This window comes from Python bivittatus, unplaced genomic scaffold (genome assembly GCF_059951505.1).
Source record: "Python bivittatus isolate LINGU-HERP-01145 unplaced genomic scaffold, Pbiv_v1 ctg000700_np1212, whole genome shotgun sequence".
NCBI lineage: Eukaryota > Metazoa > Chordata > Lepidosauria > Squamata > Pythonidae > Python > Python bivittatus.
The window spans coordinates 64336223-64351675 of NW_028277098.1; the positions used below are offsets into that span (position 1 = coordinate 64336223).

Consider the following 15453-nt stretch of genomic DNA (forward strand, 5'->3'; position numbering starts at 1 on the left):
GCTAAGCGCTCCTTTGACCCCGGGAGCTTCTCAGATCGTCTCTTGAAGAAAAACGAAGGAAGCGCGGACCCTGCGAGTGCCTCAACCCAATTAGGCTGAGAAAACCCTCCGTTTCATCATGAAAGGCAGCGCAGATAAATAATAGGCAACGCACGTTCGTTCTAGCTGCAACTGGAAGCGAAGCGCCTGGCGAGAAGCGCAGAGGTCCAGCTGCGGAGCCAAGGGCTCTTCCAGACATTCGGCCGCCGCCGCCACAACTCTGCATCTGTTTCTGGAGCCTGGGATAAGAGCGGGGTGGGGGTGGGGAGGGGGATTCTGCCCGCTGAGGGTGAAGGCCGCTTCCGGCTACCAGCCCTCTCCTTTGTCAGGATCCCCGTCATGAAACGGCTACAGGTGAAGCCTCTCAGACGCGGCGGCTCTTAGGAAGGTTGCGCGGCTGCCTTAACGGGTCGCTGAAAGCGCCACCCTATAGCGAACTCCAGATAGATCAAACTTCCAGTCAAAGCAAGCAGCCCCGGACGTGCCCAATCGAAGGTTCTGCTCATAAATGCATCTCCGCTCCCTCCCATTTGCTGATCCTGTCTGTCGCCGCCCCGCAGAGATAGAAATTGGGCAGTGACCCACCACTTTTGCTTTCGGTTTCAGTTGTCCCTCCCTTCCCCTTCGTTGCCTAGCTCGGTTCTTATTTAAAGAGAGAGAGAGAGAGAGAGAGAGAGAGAAGCCGAACGGTATTGAAATCAATAATAGTCGAGTTTCCTGCACGTTAAAAAAACCACTGTGGTGGAATTATTATACAGCATTGACTGAGTTATACTGCAGGGCTGTTCCAAATCACTGTCTTAGCATGAGTTCCAAGTATATTAGTGGATCATTAAGGTTTATAGTCTCTTGAAAAGATTTTGTGCATATGAATTCTCATTTCTACTCTGGTGAAAATGTAGAAATAACCTTTCCAGTGAGACACATTACACTTGATTTTGACATCTCCTTGGTAGATCATCCTACATATTGTATAATTACTTTATATACTGTGCCACCACACTTTTTACAAATTCACTGTTTTTGCTCTTTAATTAGACCCCCCACCTTTCTTTTTGTGGAGAGCTCCAAGGAATGAAGTGGGCTGAATAATATACTTGGATTCTTTTAGTTGGAATCGGCCAAACCCTTCAGGGTAACAACCAGTTTGGATTTATATTTTGCCATATATCCAAAGTTCCCAGTGTGGTCTCTACATACCTGGAAGGCCTTTCCAGTAGCACTCTGCTACTCATTAAGTATTGAAGTCCTTTTCAAGCTTCCACACAAGCTTGAAAAAAGATGGGCTAATTAAATGAATGGCAGAGGTGCTGGTCTCAAAATCTAAAGCATTGCTGAATCATTTTCCAAGTATGGATGATCCCATTAAACAGTATAAAGAGGTTTACTCATCTCAAATTTTAACCTGCTCGGTACATGTTTATGTTTGCTGCCATTTGATGTTGCTGTCTAGTTGCTTTTATAATATGTAATTCTGGCTGCTCAGATGCCCCACTAAATTAAACAGGGCTTATTCCTGAACAGGTGCACAGCAAAGCTGTGCAGCAATCTAGATTCTAAAGAGAAAAGGTGATTTAATCACTGCACAGACCTGCTGTATCCAGGGGAAAGGACTGCAGTCTAGAATGTTTGCCCTTTACTCTCTCTTCCCCTGCATGTGGTCAAATATGTACACAGCTTATCAGAGGTGCTAAAATGTTATATTCACATATCATGCAATTTTGAAAGAGATCACTGAACCAGAGTAAAAAAATAATATTGCTTTATTTAGTTTTATATAAATACATTTCTATCTTGCTCTTCTTTCATGGAACATCTCATCATCTTCAAAAGAATCCTAAATCCTATTGAGGATCTCAATATGAATTCTCTGATAGGATGGTCTAGGAAGTTTATTGTCTGTACATATCTTGCTGTGGCTGGACAGGAATGTTGGATTCTCTTTAGGTGTAAAATATGTTTCATCAGAAATGTTTTATCTGCTTATACTACATCTAAGTAATGAACTGAGAGTCACCTAAGAAATATTGTGAACTTTCCTCCTTCATACCATGAGGCCACCTTCCTCTCTGAGTGCACTGGTTCATATTTCTACGGCCAACTGTTGAAGGCTGTCCAGGTGAAAGATGAGGAAAGGGACTATGTATGTGGTCTTATCTGTGATGAGAGAGTGACTGGGGGTGAAGACCAGCCAACTTGATACTGAGAGGGAGACAGGGGCTCAATTATTATAACATAGAAAGGATATGTGTGTGGGGTTATGTAGTCTTGGCTGCAAAGGACTCAACTGAATGGTATTCCACTAGTGGGCCTGGATGTCTAGATTGATTGGAGATAGACGCTCCCTTCCAGTTGCTCAGGGAGATAACAGCTGGTCAACTCTGGCAGGAAGGGGGCAGAGGTGGTCAAACACCAGTAATGTTGGGCTGAGGTAGATATGGCACGGATCATTGGGTGCATCATTACAGGGAGTGACCTCCAATCTGGTGGTGATCTTGACTTGGAACATGATAGCTTCATCCTGGGGTCCAGGTGGCTGGATTGCTGGAGATCTTAGCCTTAGTGTGCTGATATGTAATTGTCTGTTTGCAGTAAGACCATATTCATCCCTGATTTGGTAGTATCTAAGGTAGATCTGGCATGCATTAGCTGAAACCGGGGTGTATGAAAGTGATTATGTTGCCTTGTCTGAAACCTGCCCAGCTGGGTATTATATCTTTCAGTAGGCAAATGCCAAAGCTAGAAAAGGAGTGTTCGTCTTATTCTTGAGCATCACCTTTTCTACTGTGTGATCAGAGATTGTTCCAAAAACAATGGAATGTCAGCACCTATATGTTCAGTTGTGCTGCAGAGACAGACTTGGGATCCTGCTGGTGTACTGGCTGCCCTGCTGCCCAGCAGGATCTCTCCTAGACTACTAGAAGTTGTCTTTGGGCTGCTGGTGCCACACTGCTTTCTGGTGTGGCATGCCCTGGGGACTGTATCTGGTACTGGACTGGGAATTCATGGTCACCATGGAGTTGTCTTAGGTAATCTCAGGTCCAATACATACGTTAGACTTCATCTTTGTGGCAGAGCAGATATTGCTCTTTGTGGCAGACCACCACATTGCTATAGTTAGAAAATGCCCTGACTGGCAAACCAGGCACTGGACTTGATTGCCCCCCAGTGGCCTCTTTCTCGGGGAGGCTGGTGCTCATTGGAGTTTTAGTTTATAGAGGTCCTTCAGAAAATGAACTATCGTAAGTAATGCCTGCAGTGCCAATGGAGAAAGACAAAAAGCAAATACAATCCAGCATGGGTATGTACTCATATTTCAGTTACACACTCTTGTTTAGAGTGACCAATTCCCTTTTAGGGAGGAGCCATTACAGAGATCTTCCACCTGGCCAGCATGATAAACTTGCACAGCACTTCACTGAAAAACTCACTTGGACTTGCCAGTTTGGCTTTGAAAAACTCACTTTGACTCCTCTTGAGCAGACTCTTTGGTGGTGACGAGGGCACTGTTTGCCATATTATCTGGGAGTCTTTCAAGTCTGTGAACTCCAAGGAAGGGATAGGGTACTGCCCAGATTGTCCTTTGCTGTATGCAGCATGGGTTCCTGCCCATCCTGGCTGTTGCAAGGAGTGAATGGAGAAGTGGCCATCTGGATCCATGAGGCTGTTAGTGCCTTCATGAAGGAAAGGTGCCAGCAGCACTGAAGGAGGCTCTGGTGCACCCACTTCCAAGGAGGCCATCTCTGGACTCTGTGGTCCTAGATAACAATTGTGATCATTCTAGCTTCTAGCTGAAGATGAAACTAGAAGGTATGGCTCAGGGAATCTGCCGGTACTGAGGTATGATGTCCCAAAGGAGATTGCGCTAGCCATTTCCTTGATGGCTTTCAGAAGGTTATTAAAAACTAGTTTTTCTTGTAAGCATTTAAGTCATCCTTACCTACTGTGCCATCATTTACTTCTTTTTTTTTTTTTTTGGTTATGCTGTTTGTTGGTGAAGGAAGGAAGGAAGGTGCTCTGTGAATAGACTAACATCAGTTACAGATGAACTCAAGAGCTTTTGAAATCCCAACAAATGTTTGAGGAAAGATCTTGAATTCAGTTCAAATTGTCTTCATTTTTCTAGAGAGAAATTATAAACACACATCAACTTATATTCATCACTGGTAGCAAAACACAGAAATTAACTGCTTGTATTTTGATAAAAATCAAACAGCAGTGCCATCTAGTGTTGGCTTTATATTACACCCTCATACCAGATATAATTTTTTAAAACTTGGTATGTAGGTTTTTCTCTTTACTCTGCTGAATCAGTTCAAAGATTTTTCTAGAACAGCAGAGTGCTGCAATAGAAACAGCCAGATATATTAAACATATGCAAATCAGTTTTCTATTATAATTCAAGGCAATTTTTAACAAAGCCAACATCTCAATGATATGTTTAGAATAATTAAAATAGTGATAAAAACAAACATTAAAAATATGAATAAACAAAATGTTTGACAGCTATTCACTGAAGATGTGTGGTGGAAATATATGGGCATCTTTAGGATATATATTTGCTAGTTTATTCTCAATCCCTAATGAAAAATTATTGAATGACACAGAAATAGAACAAACAAACATAATTCTTTTTCTGCTGCTTTCAACATTCAAGATTCCTCCATTCCCCCTCCCCCCCGCCCCCCATATCCTCTGTTACACTTTCCCTCCCAAATATTCGTTTGTCCTTCTCATCCTGAGTGAAACTGCCTCAGGGACATTACACAGCCAAATCTGGTTGCCTAAACAGGGTCTCACTCTTTCCAAGGTAGAGAATATAGTGATTAGAAAGTAAAATGATGACAATGCTTGGGAGAACAAGATATGAACTAGAGGAATTTTTCAAAGAAAAGTTCAGCGCAGTTAGGAGAAGGTCCTGGGAAAGATGCCATATAGCAGTGTTGTCCAAACTTGGCCACTTTGAGTGGACTTCAACTCTCAGAATTCCCCAGCCAGCCATGCTGGCTGGGGAATTCTGGGAGTTGAAGTCCACTCATCTTAAAGTAGCCAAGTTTGGACAACACTGCCATATAGGATCTCCAACTCCTCAGCTGGTCTATCTTTTCTCTTACCCCCCAATATTGTATTTATTCACTTTACTGCCCGACAACTGTGAAAAGTTTAGGAACTTTCAACTGCTTGTTCAGTCTCCCTCCCACCTTCCCCAGATGGTGGCAGTAGCAGCCTGCAGATAAATTTGTGTCCAATTTTCTTTTATCTTATCCTTAACTGGGCCTAAAAGCAGCCTGATGAAATGTAAAAGGTGGAAAGGAATGAAGCTCACCTTGCTGGCTCTATGGAGCTGTCTGGGGCACTCCCAGGGTAAGATTCTGTCCCCGCAGCACATTTGCCATTTTATACCATTAATATTCATATGTTAGCAATTTAGTGCAGCTTAGCTCTTCTAATATTTTACAGAATGAAAATATTACTACCCTCAATGTACAATAAGACATTACACATTGTTAAAGAAGTATAGCTTATGATTTTTATAGAAGTATTTGTCAGGGTGGAATTCACAATGGATCACTCAAGTTCATACAAGCAACAGAAAAGGCATTATTTATAATGTACTGTACAAAATCTCACTTCAATATTTGCTTTAGCCAAAATCATCTTAAAGTATATCCAGCACTTCCACTGCAGTTGCTTTTCCCCCTACATCATAACCGATTTCAAATGGTGCTAGACAAAAACTAAGACTCTGAACACCAAGAGAAATCGGTCAGCCTGTGTAAGAGATGTTTTCCCAGGTCCAAGAGATGCTGGTGGTTGAAGTGCTGTAGGTCATGCAGAACAAGCGCTAACAATCTGATCAATATTTTCATTAGGCAATGCTTCCTCTTATTTATTCTGAAAAACTAGCCTGAACAGATGGCTTGGTGCTACTGGTTACTGAATATTTTTATTTGCAATTTATGACGGATACCAATTAAATGTAAACCCTAATCATTTCAATTTGTAAAACCGGAAGTTCCTGTATTAGCAACAGTATGTTACTCATTTGCTAATTTGACCTGTACACTGAAATACATTTTCTAAATGCTCAGTGTCCATTATATGCATTATATGCAGTTCTCAACACGCTTAAAAGTGAATCTCATTAAATTAGGTGAAACTGATTCACTTCTAAGCGTGTTGAGAACTGCAGTCTTAGGAGCATTTTTAAAAACTTCGTAACTCACAGAAACCTCAGTGATTCTTCTATCGGCTAATAAGCAAACAAAACCAAACCACTCCTTTTATACCAGCAGTGCCAATACAAAGTCGTTCTTTGTATTTGCTTTATTATGAATAGCTCCAGTTCAGTCAGGGCTATACACAATAAAAGCGGTCTTTTATGTAATTTTTCAAGGTAGCAGCAAAGTGTTATGTATGATAGGTAACTGACATGTGGTTTCTCTCCATGTTCCAGTTCATGCACCTATGATAGAAGCACTCTTCAAAAAACAGTTTTTATTAGTTGATCAAGAATATTTGGGGGCAAGGGCAGAGAGGGACAGTTTCATCTTTCCTTAATAAAAAGAAATTCCACTGTTGGATTATTGTCTTTTAAAGTAAGTTTTTCTGTAGTTCCAACTGTTACACGTATGCAGAGCTGGATATGGCCATCCTTTGTTAAATTTAAGATTTTAATCTTAAGTTAAAACTTCAGATATTCATTATCCCTTACTAATAGACAAAAGGCAAATTATTGTTAATAAATCAAGTGCTCTTACTTAATGACAGCTTTGTTGCTGCTTTCTTCTCTACATCCAGTGCTGTAATTCTTGCTCCTAGAACACTGATTTCAAATGGTGCTAGATACAGAGATGGAAAAATCTAAGCCACCATGTGAAACCAGCTTCCAGAGGAAGACACATTGTTGTTTCCATCTTCAGCGTCCATGCATTTTATAGGAAGCTGTCCTGCAAGTTTCCTAGAAGAAATTCTTCTGTTTCTGTTTAATACATACACATGTAACATACAAGAACAGAAGTAGGTGGTAACATTTCGTTCTATGTAACACTTAAGAACTGAGAATATTACATCTGGTAAGGAGGTAAATTCAAGAAAGAAATATAATCACATTAAATTATCTATTAGCATGGAAAGTTTGGATTTCCGTCTTATCTGCACGGCATACAAAGACAAATACATTACTATATTAATGTTAATAGTCCATGAACTGTGTCCAGTAGAATTTTCTATCAGAAAAAATTGTTCCTTCCAGTGTACACTTCCCAAATGTACTCTGGAGATCAGATGTTATCTCATAATAGAAATGAGAAATGCTGTTTAGGGAATAGAATCTAATCTGCTGAAGGCAGAAATCCAAATTAAAACATTCCCAGGAAATGGCTGACTAGCTTCAGCTTGAACATATCCAATGAAGGGGTGCCTACCACACCTACAGTGAGTTGGTTCTCAGAATGAACTTTGAAAGTTTGACTAGTATAAAGAAGGAAAAGGACTGTGCCAAATCAAAGCACAGCAGCAATCAAGAAATGATCATTCTTCTTGGTGCTTTTTTTTTTTAATTCTCCCCAAGTTACTGTCTAGTGCTCTTCCAGAGGTATTTTGGATCCTCATCTGTCCCTCAACCCCCGTTACCAAATCCTACCAGAAGCATTGGCCTCAGAAGTGCTCTCTGCAATGACCACAACTGGGATTGGCAACTCCATCACTAAGCGATGTGGTCATTTAGCCACATTGACTTCACTTCTCCTGTTGTTAAGCAAATCACTCATGGTTGTTAAGCGAGACACCACATGACCATAACTTGCGATTTCACTACTGGTTTCTCCATTGACTCTGCTTGTTGGAAGTCGGCTGTGAAGCTCGCAAATGGCGATCATGTGACCGCGGGGTGCTGTGATGGTTGCAAATGCCTGCCAGTTGCGAAGCACCCAAATCTCGATCATGTGACTGCGGGGACAGCGCAATGCTCACAAGTGCAAGGACCAGTTGTAAAGTTACTTTTTCAGCACTACTGTAACTTCAAATGGTTGCTAAAAGGGGCAGTCGTTAAGCGAGGACTACCTATTATATCTGAAAGTGCTCCTATGGCACTTACCATTTTATTATCTCTTGTAAGTCACAAGCATCCAACCAAACATACTTTCTTAAAGTTTTAGCTATTTGTCCTTCATTATCATCTTCTTTAGTTGTTTAATTCTTCTGTGATTGATTGAAAAAAATGAAATTAAGAAGTATTTATGCTAATTCAGATGAATACAATATGCTCTTTTAATGGCATCTCATTTTTATTTCTTATTCTACTTATTCTCAGCAAGTTCTCGTTATCCATCATTTTTATATTCTGGATCAGTTTTTCTTGAAGAAGTTTGTGTGTATCAGCGTCATATCTGGATCAAATCTTTTTTTCCTTCTTTATACTAATTATTGGATCTTTTGGTTGCATTTGATATTAAAGCTCCTCCTATGTTTTGGTACCCTTTACAGGCATTCAATTTTTATTTCTTCTATTCTTAGGTTCACTCTAATCTTATTAAATACTCATACAATTTCTGCTAATGTTTTTTCTGCTAATGTTTTGTCTTAACTTCCTTCTCTTATTATGCCTTTCATGATTCTTTGGCTTTTTTCCTTATACAGTAAAACATTTATGCCAATAGGTTTATTTTATTCATCAGGTCTTCAGAATGCGTATCTGGCTGGTAGATTTTCTCAGAATTAGTGCCAAAGTGATTTTCTTCATAAACCTTATTTTCTCTAACTTGCTGTAACCAGGCATTTCCACACAGAAAGTTCACAATTTGAAGCTACTTTTGAAATATTTTTGTCCCTCAATTATATGCTTTGCATTCATTTTCAGCCCTTCCTTCTCCTACAGTTTCATCAACTTCTTTTCCTTCCAGTCTTCTTATTCAGCAGTTGTCCTCATCTAACTCCTCAATAAGTCCTTCTCATTTTACTCCCTTGTGGACTTTTGCTTATCTCCTCCTCTGCCTTTCATTGTCACATAATTAACCCATCTTGCTGTTTCTAATGTTCCCCTGGGAATGTATCCCAGCATGTCATAATATTCTTTATTCTGATAAAAATCACTTAGCGTCTCATCTGCCTTTCTAACTACTATATGCTATCTACTCTACCCTTTGCTTTAAAATTCTTACTCAAAACTAATTACTTAAGCCCACATAACTGCCTTCTCCTCTTCACTGAAATATCCTTTACCAAATCACTGATAATATACAGACTTGTTAATCCAAAATATTCTTATTCTCTATTTGTCCTCTTTAACTGAATTTTTACTCTTGGCAAGAGCTGATCATGCTCTACTGCATGGTGCTACTTGTTAGAATCCAGCTTCTTTTCTTTGTTCCCACTTTGTTTCCACACTTTTTTCCTGTGTTTCCACAACATACAGTGGAACCTCGGGTTACGAACGCTTCTGTTAACGAACTTTTTGGGTTACCACCAGCTCTGGCCGCAAAATTTTGCCTCGGTTTGCGAACTCCGCCTCAGGGTACCAAAAGGATACACGGCCATTTTCCCTCCCGTGACACAGTCTGCGGCCATTTTCCACCCGATACGTGGTCTGCGGCCATTTTCCCACCCCTGACACGTGGTCCGCAGCCATTTTCCACCCGACACGTGGTCTGCGGCCATTTTTCTGCCCGTCACGTGGTCCGCAGCCATTTTCTGCCCGACACGTGGTCTGCGGCCATTTTTCTGCCCCTGACACGTGGTCCGTGGCCATTTTCCGCCCGACACGTGGTCTGCGGCCATTTTTCCGCCCCTGACATGTGGTCCGCGGCCATTTTCCCGCCCCTGACATGTGGTCCGCGGCCATTTCCCCCACTGACACGTGGTCTGCGGCCATTTTTCCGCCCGACACGTGGTCCGCGGCCATTTTCCCGCCCGACACCTGGTCTGCGGCCATTTTCCGCCCCTGACACGTGGTCGTAGGGAGGGGGACTCTCCCTCCAAGCAGTAGCCGCCTCCCTGTCCTCCACGCCAGAACGGATTAACGGTAATTACATTGAACCTTATGGGGAAATTTGCTTCGGGTTGCGACCAATTCGGGCTGCGACCAGAGTCACGGAACGAATTAAGTTCGTAACCCGAGGTACCACTGTACTTATCCATGTTAATGTAACCATTATTGATTCAACTCAGTTTCCTGGACTCACAAAAGACACTAGGCTGAAATGTGATTGGCTAGGCAGAAAGCTTTGGTTTTAATTCTTCTTTCTCTTATATCATATCTTATGCAGTTCTGAACCAATTTATTCAGCTAGGGGTCTTCCTTGTCAATTGAGAAAATATCCTGTACACCAACCACACTGCAATCCTAAGCAAAAGTCATACACACCTTAGTTCTTTCTTGTCACTACTGATGTGATTGAAAATTGTCTGGAAACTCCAACTGGTGCAAAATGTAGTCGCTAACTGCTAGCCAATATGCATGACAAGTATTAAAACACTTATCCTGGTTGCCATTTGTTTTCTGGGTACTATTTAAAGTTCTGGGGTTAAATCAAAGCCCTAAATAGCATTAGGCCTTGTTATCTGAAAAACTGTATTCTCCTATTATGAACTTGTCTGCACATTCAGATCAGCAGCTGAGGCATTTCTGAAGATTCTTGCCCTGCCCACCCCCTGCCCCCTCATCCCACTTCTGCTGTCCAACTACCAGGAAAATATTTTCTGTTGATTTGTTCCCAAGCAATAGTAAGCACATGGTAGGGAGCCATACTTGATCACCATTTGCTCTGACTTTACAAAAGCAAACTAGACACATCTCTTTTACTAGACCTTGGTTACAGTTTAGATATTGGTTTTAATCTGTGAGTTTAATCAATGTGAACAGACAGGCAGGATTAAACTGAATTTAAATATTAAATAAAACAATATATAAATACTATACATATCTACTTGGAAATAAATTCCAGAATAGTTAGATTTAATTATAGGACTACAATCTAATTAACCACATATCCTCTCCTTTTATTGCCTGAGCTGTTGACTTTTTAGTTGCAAGTTATATGGGCCAGAGGTTTTTGCTCATGTTAGCTGGGAAAGCACCATGAATGTAAATACTACAGTGCATTCAGTGAGATCCTTTAGTAACTTCACTGCTATTCCCTGAGGCATAGGTATAGTTGTTGGACTTCAAGATGCAAAAATTATTTGCTTTTTTAATGTCTATTTAAATTAATTTTTATTCTTTTAATCTTATTTCTATATTCCTTTTCTTCAGCTATTAGAAGTGGTCTTGAGTTCTTCTGAATGATTCATTATTCCTTCTTATTCTGGCCTCCTGTTTTCATTAGTAATGCCCTGGCTGATCTCAGAAAGTTAAGCAATGTCCTGGATGGAACAATACCAAGGAATACTGGGTTTGTAGGCTAGACTGTTGAACTTAAAAGTTGAAAAAGAGTTTAAAAATCCAGAAGGCAGCCATGGCAAAACATTTCTGATTTTATGCCAAGAAAATGATAGAGGCATGTGATATAAAATTGCCAGGAGTTGAACATACCTTCTTTTAGATATCTTTCCAGTTCACATTTATTTAATTCCTCACTGGCCTCTTCACTCTTCAGATATTTTCTTCTAAAGTTTCATGCAGTATTTTTCATTTTTATTCTTTTTAATGTTACTGCTGCATATTCCTAGAATTATTCTAACCTTCATCAATCCAACCAGCTTCTTGTATTCCTAAGCCATTTTGGAAAAGAAAGCAATGATTTTTGAATAACGGTATTTTTATTCTAGATTTTTCTAGATGTTTTTTGTTTTTGTCTTGATCAACATTTAGCATCTCCTTCCATTGTCTCTACCATGTTTATTTAGGTTGGAACTTTGGAAGCATTAATAAATTTTGATATTAGTTAGGATATTTAGATATTAAGTGGTCTTCATTGTAACTTTTTTCCAGATTTTGGAATTAAGTATTACCTGATCTTTACTGAGTAGCATCAAGCTACTCTTTCTGAACAAGACCACTACACCTGTGAAGTTTGCCATAGCTTTACTCTCACTCTTACTTTATCGCTTCCCAATGTGCATGAGGGATATTGGCAATGATTATAATACAACTTGCAAATACAACTGTGATGTAATTTAACTCTTCTCTGTAGGTGGTCTAAATGCTAAATAACTATTTCATATTCATTAAAGGCCCTTTAGTAACTTAGTAACCTAAGCCATAGGTCTCAATAAAAAAATCAAGTAAATATGACTATTACTTTTATACTGTGCAAAGCCTTCAAAACTGATATTTTCCAGCATCCAGGAGCATATATGATGTACCTGTTTTCAAATAATTACAGCAGCCACATCATTTGCAAGATTCATATGGTTTCTCTGGAAGATACACTGGCCACATTACTTTACTTTTTTCCAAACCAAGCAAAGTGATCATACATATCAAGCACCTCTTTCAAAGGATTCACACAGACTTGCAAAGTGACCATATCACTCTTCAGCAACCTATTCAACTCTGGAAATCAACCCTGAAGAATCCTATACTGATATGCAGAATAATGGTTTTTAAAGAAGAACATCAATGAAAGCTGACTTCCGGGTCAGTTGCACGTTGCAGTCATGTGATGTCTTAATGATGGTGGTGATGTCTTGCTTAATGATGGCAAAAAAGGTCGTAAAATTGGGTGAGGTCACATGATGCCTCACTTAATGACCACACCGCTTAGCAACAAATTTTCCAGTCCCTATTCTGGTTGTAGGTCAAGGACTATCTGTACAACCTACTATGATAGTGCAAATGAGGTAACATTTCTGCTATGATTGCTGCCAAAGCAAATTAGTGTGGCACTTGTGCTCAAGTGCTTGGTAACAAATTCTGTGTCTTTTCTTCTCAAAGAGGAAGTAGATTACATTCTTCACAGTCCAATGAAATATTATTTTTCCATCATATTAATTTCGAGTCCTAAGTAAAAAATATTTAGGCTGTGATCAATATATTCTAACTTCATGCTTCAAATGATTGTGAACGACACTGTATATTACAGAAGTGTGGACTCTCCTTTCATAATTACCTACTGATGAAGAAAACCATCTTTGTATTACGTCAAATATCTGTAATTAAGCATGAAAACTTTCATGGATATGCAACACTTTCCTTTATTCACTTCAGTTAAGTACATTGACAGCTTTTCCCTTGAGTATTTATCTTTAAGATATTTCAATAACAAGTAGCTATCCTATTAAGAAGGATCATTCTACTTTTTTTGTCGCTGTTTACATGGCAGCATATAAAACCCTTTACTAATCAATATACACAAAACAAGGGCTGTCTCTGTCTCAACAAGCTAATAATCTAAATTACTGGAGAGAGCTGGGTGGTGTGAAACAAGGAAAAGATAAAACAGATGGACTAATGGGAACAAATGCTACGACACATTTGAACTATTCGTATATTCATTCTTCACTCCTTTAAAAAAAATACTACGCTTTTTAACATGCCCCAAATGCTTTGCAACACACAGGGCCCAGATTTCCTTTTCCCAGGTCTCATTTAGAGGGGAGGAATTCCATGCAGTGAAGTACATGCCATCAGCAACACTAGTGCAGACACCTATTTTCCTTACAGTAATAATTATATATGGATATTTTAGCTATCTTGGAACAAAGAACAAGCCTGATTGAACATTAAAGAGAAACAAAAGTTTACTTTGTTGAAAAGACAAAGAATGGAAGCCCTGTGAAAAATAATATGAATGCCCTACAAATTTGCAACACAAAGGCATTATACAAAGAACTGACTTTTTTGTTTCATAAGGTAGATTAAAGAAATTTTGAATTTATGCAGCCTGAGAAAAGATGACATCCTTTACATGCAAACTTTAGAAACACAAAAATAAATGCTCAATTCTTAGAGGATGTCTTAACCTCTCTTCCTAACTGCCACCCTGAATGGCAGTTGAATATACCTTGAATTTATATGTTGTACTGAAATACAAATGATAAAGACATTTAAATATATGAAAATAAAAAATATATTAGGAAGGTGGATTGCATGGCTTTAAATTTATGGGCATGAAACATCCCTCTGGGGTGTTTCAGAGGGAAAGCTTTTAACAAGTTCTTTGTCAATCCTGGAATAAAAGTCATTTGCAGACTCTATTTAAAAGGAGCATTCTTCCAACTGATGGTCTTTTAAAAGAACCAAACAATATCTGTGAAAAGTGTTCCCATCAAAAGCTATTGTTATTAGCTAATCACTTTACTTGTAATAAACACAACAAACTGCCTTCATCTCCCTCCCTAAGTCCTTTTAAGGACATGTAAAATGTCAACATGAACAGTACAATGATGCCTCCTGCAACATATGCAAATCATCATGCTGCCACGCAAGATGTTTTGCAATAGCTAATATGTATTTTCTTTTTCTTTAATTGAAACTGGACCAACTGAAGAGGTTATGAAACACCAGTGTATTTTCTGTTCATTTGTTTGTGGCTAAAATGCTACAAGCCATTAGGAAAACTGAAACAAAAACTTATCTAAACTTCCATATTTGCCTTCTTGGACTTTCACTGCATCTTTTAAAAAAGAAAAGACTGCTCAGAAGGAATGACAACACACAATAACCAATGAACAAATAGTCATTTATATTTAGTTGAATGCTGGTAAGGACAGCGTCCACACAAACTGAGAACATCTCACGGATTAAAGTGTCCCATGTTGGAATTCTGTTCTAAAGTTGCTCTGCCTTTTCTATTGGCTATATAGCAGCCTGACTGTTAATTGTTCCAATCCATTTGTTCCTAAGATTATGTTTAAATGATCTCTAAGAATTACAGTTTGTTTGTGTCTAGTTCTGATTTCATTTTGCTAAAGTGAATCATGGGCAGATGATGTGGGAAATGTATATGATGCATTCCTCTCAAGCTAATACAATTATTGTCTTTAAATTGGCTGTCATACTGTGGAACTAAGTATCAAATCAAAACTTTTATTATGGCCTTCAGGCCAGAGAAGACTATAATAAAAATACATAAACCTATAATTATTAATAAAACTAAAAAGTACACATAAAATATAATAAAAATTACATCAAAATAACTTAATATGAAAACAACCATACAGATAACATTGACAATCACCAGAATTTGTACTGATGTTCAGTTGTAGGCAGGATGGATACAACAGAGGGTAGCACAAAATTGAGTAACCTGTACAACTGAATACGATAATAAGTATTTTACATACATCAGGGCCAATTTCTTTACTGAATAATGATTACAAAATATTTACGATGATTTTAGCTGAAAGAATAAAAAGTTGCTTGCAAGGCTTTATACTCAAAGATCAATGTGGCTTTTTTTACCTGAATGACAATTATCAGACAATATTAGAAATATTCTTAATGTATTAGAATACCTGGAACATCACAATGAA

General features: G+C 39.0%; 1 long non-coding RNA gene across 1 annotated transcript in view; it reads right to left on the reverse strand.

The window, feature by feature from the left end:
- Window positions 1-1772: 1772 nt before the first annotated feature.
- The window catches only part of LOC148214235 (uncharacterized), a 47322-nt gene continuing 33641 nt past the window's right edge, over window positions 1773-15453 (reverse strand). The window contains exon 3 of the long non-coding RNA XR_015798606.1: window positions 1773-4161. This is a non-coding gene — a long non-coding RNA (uncharacterized LOC148214235). The remainder of the gene's footprint in view (window positions 4162-15453) is intronic.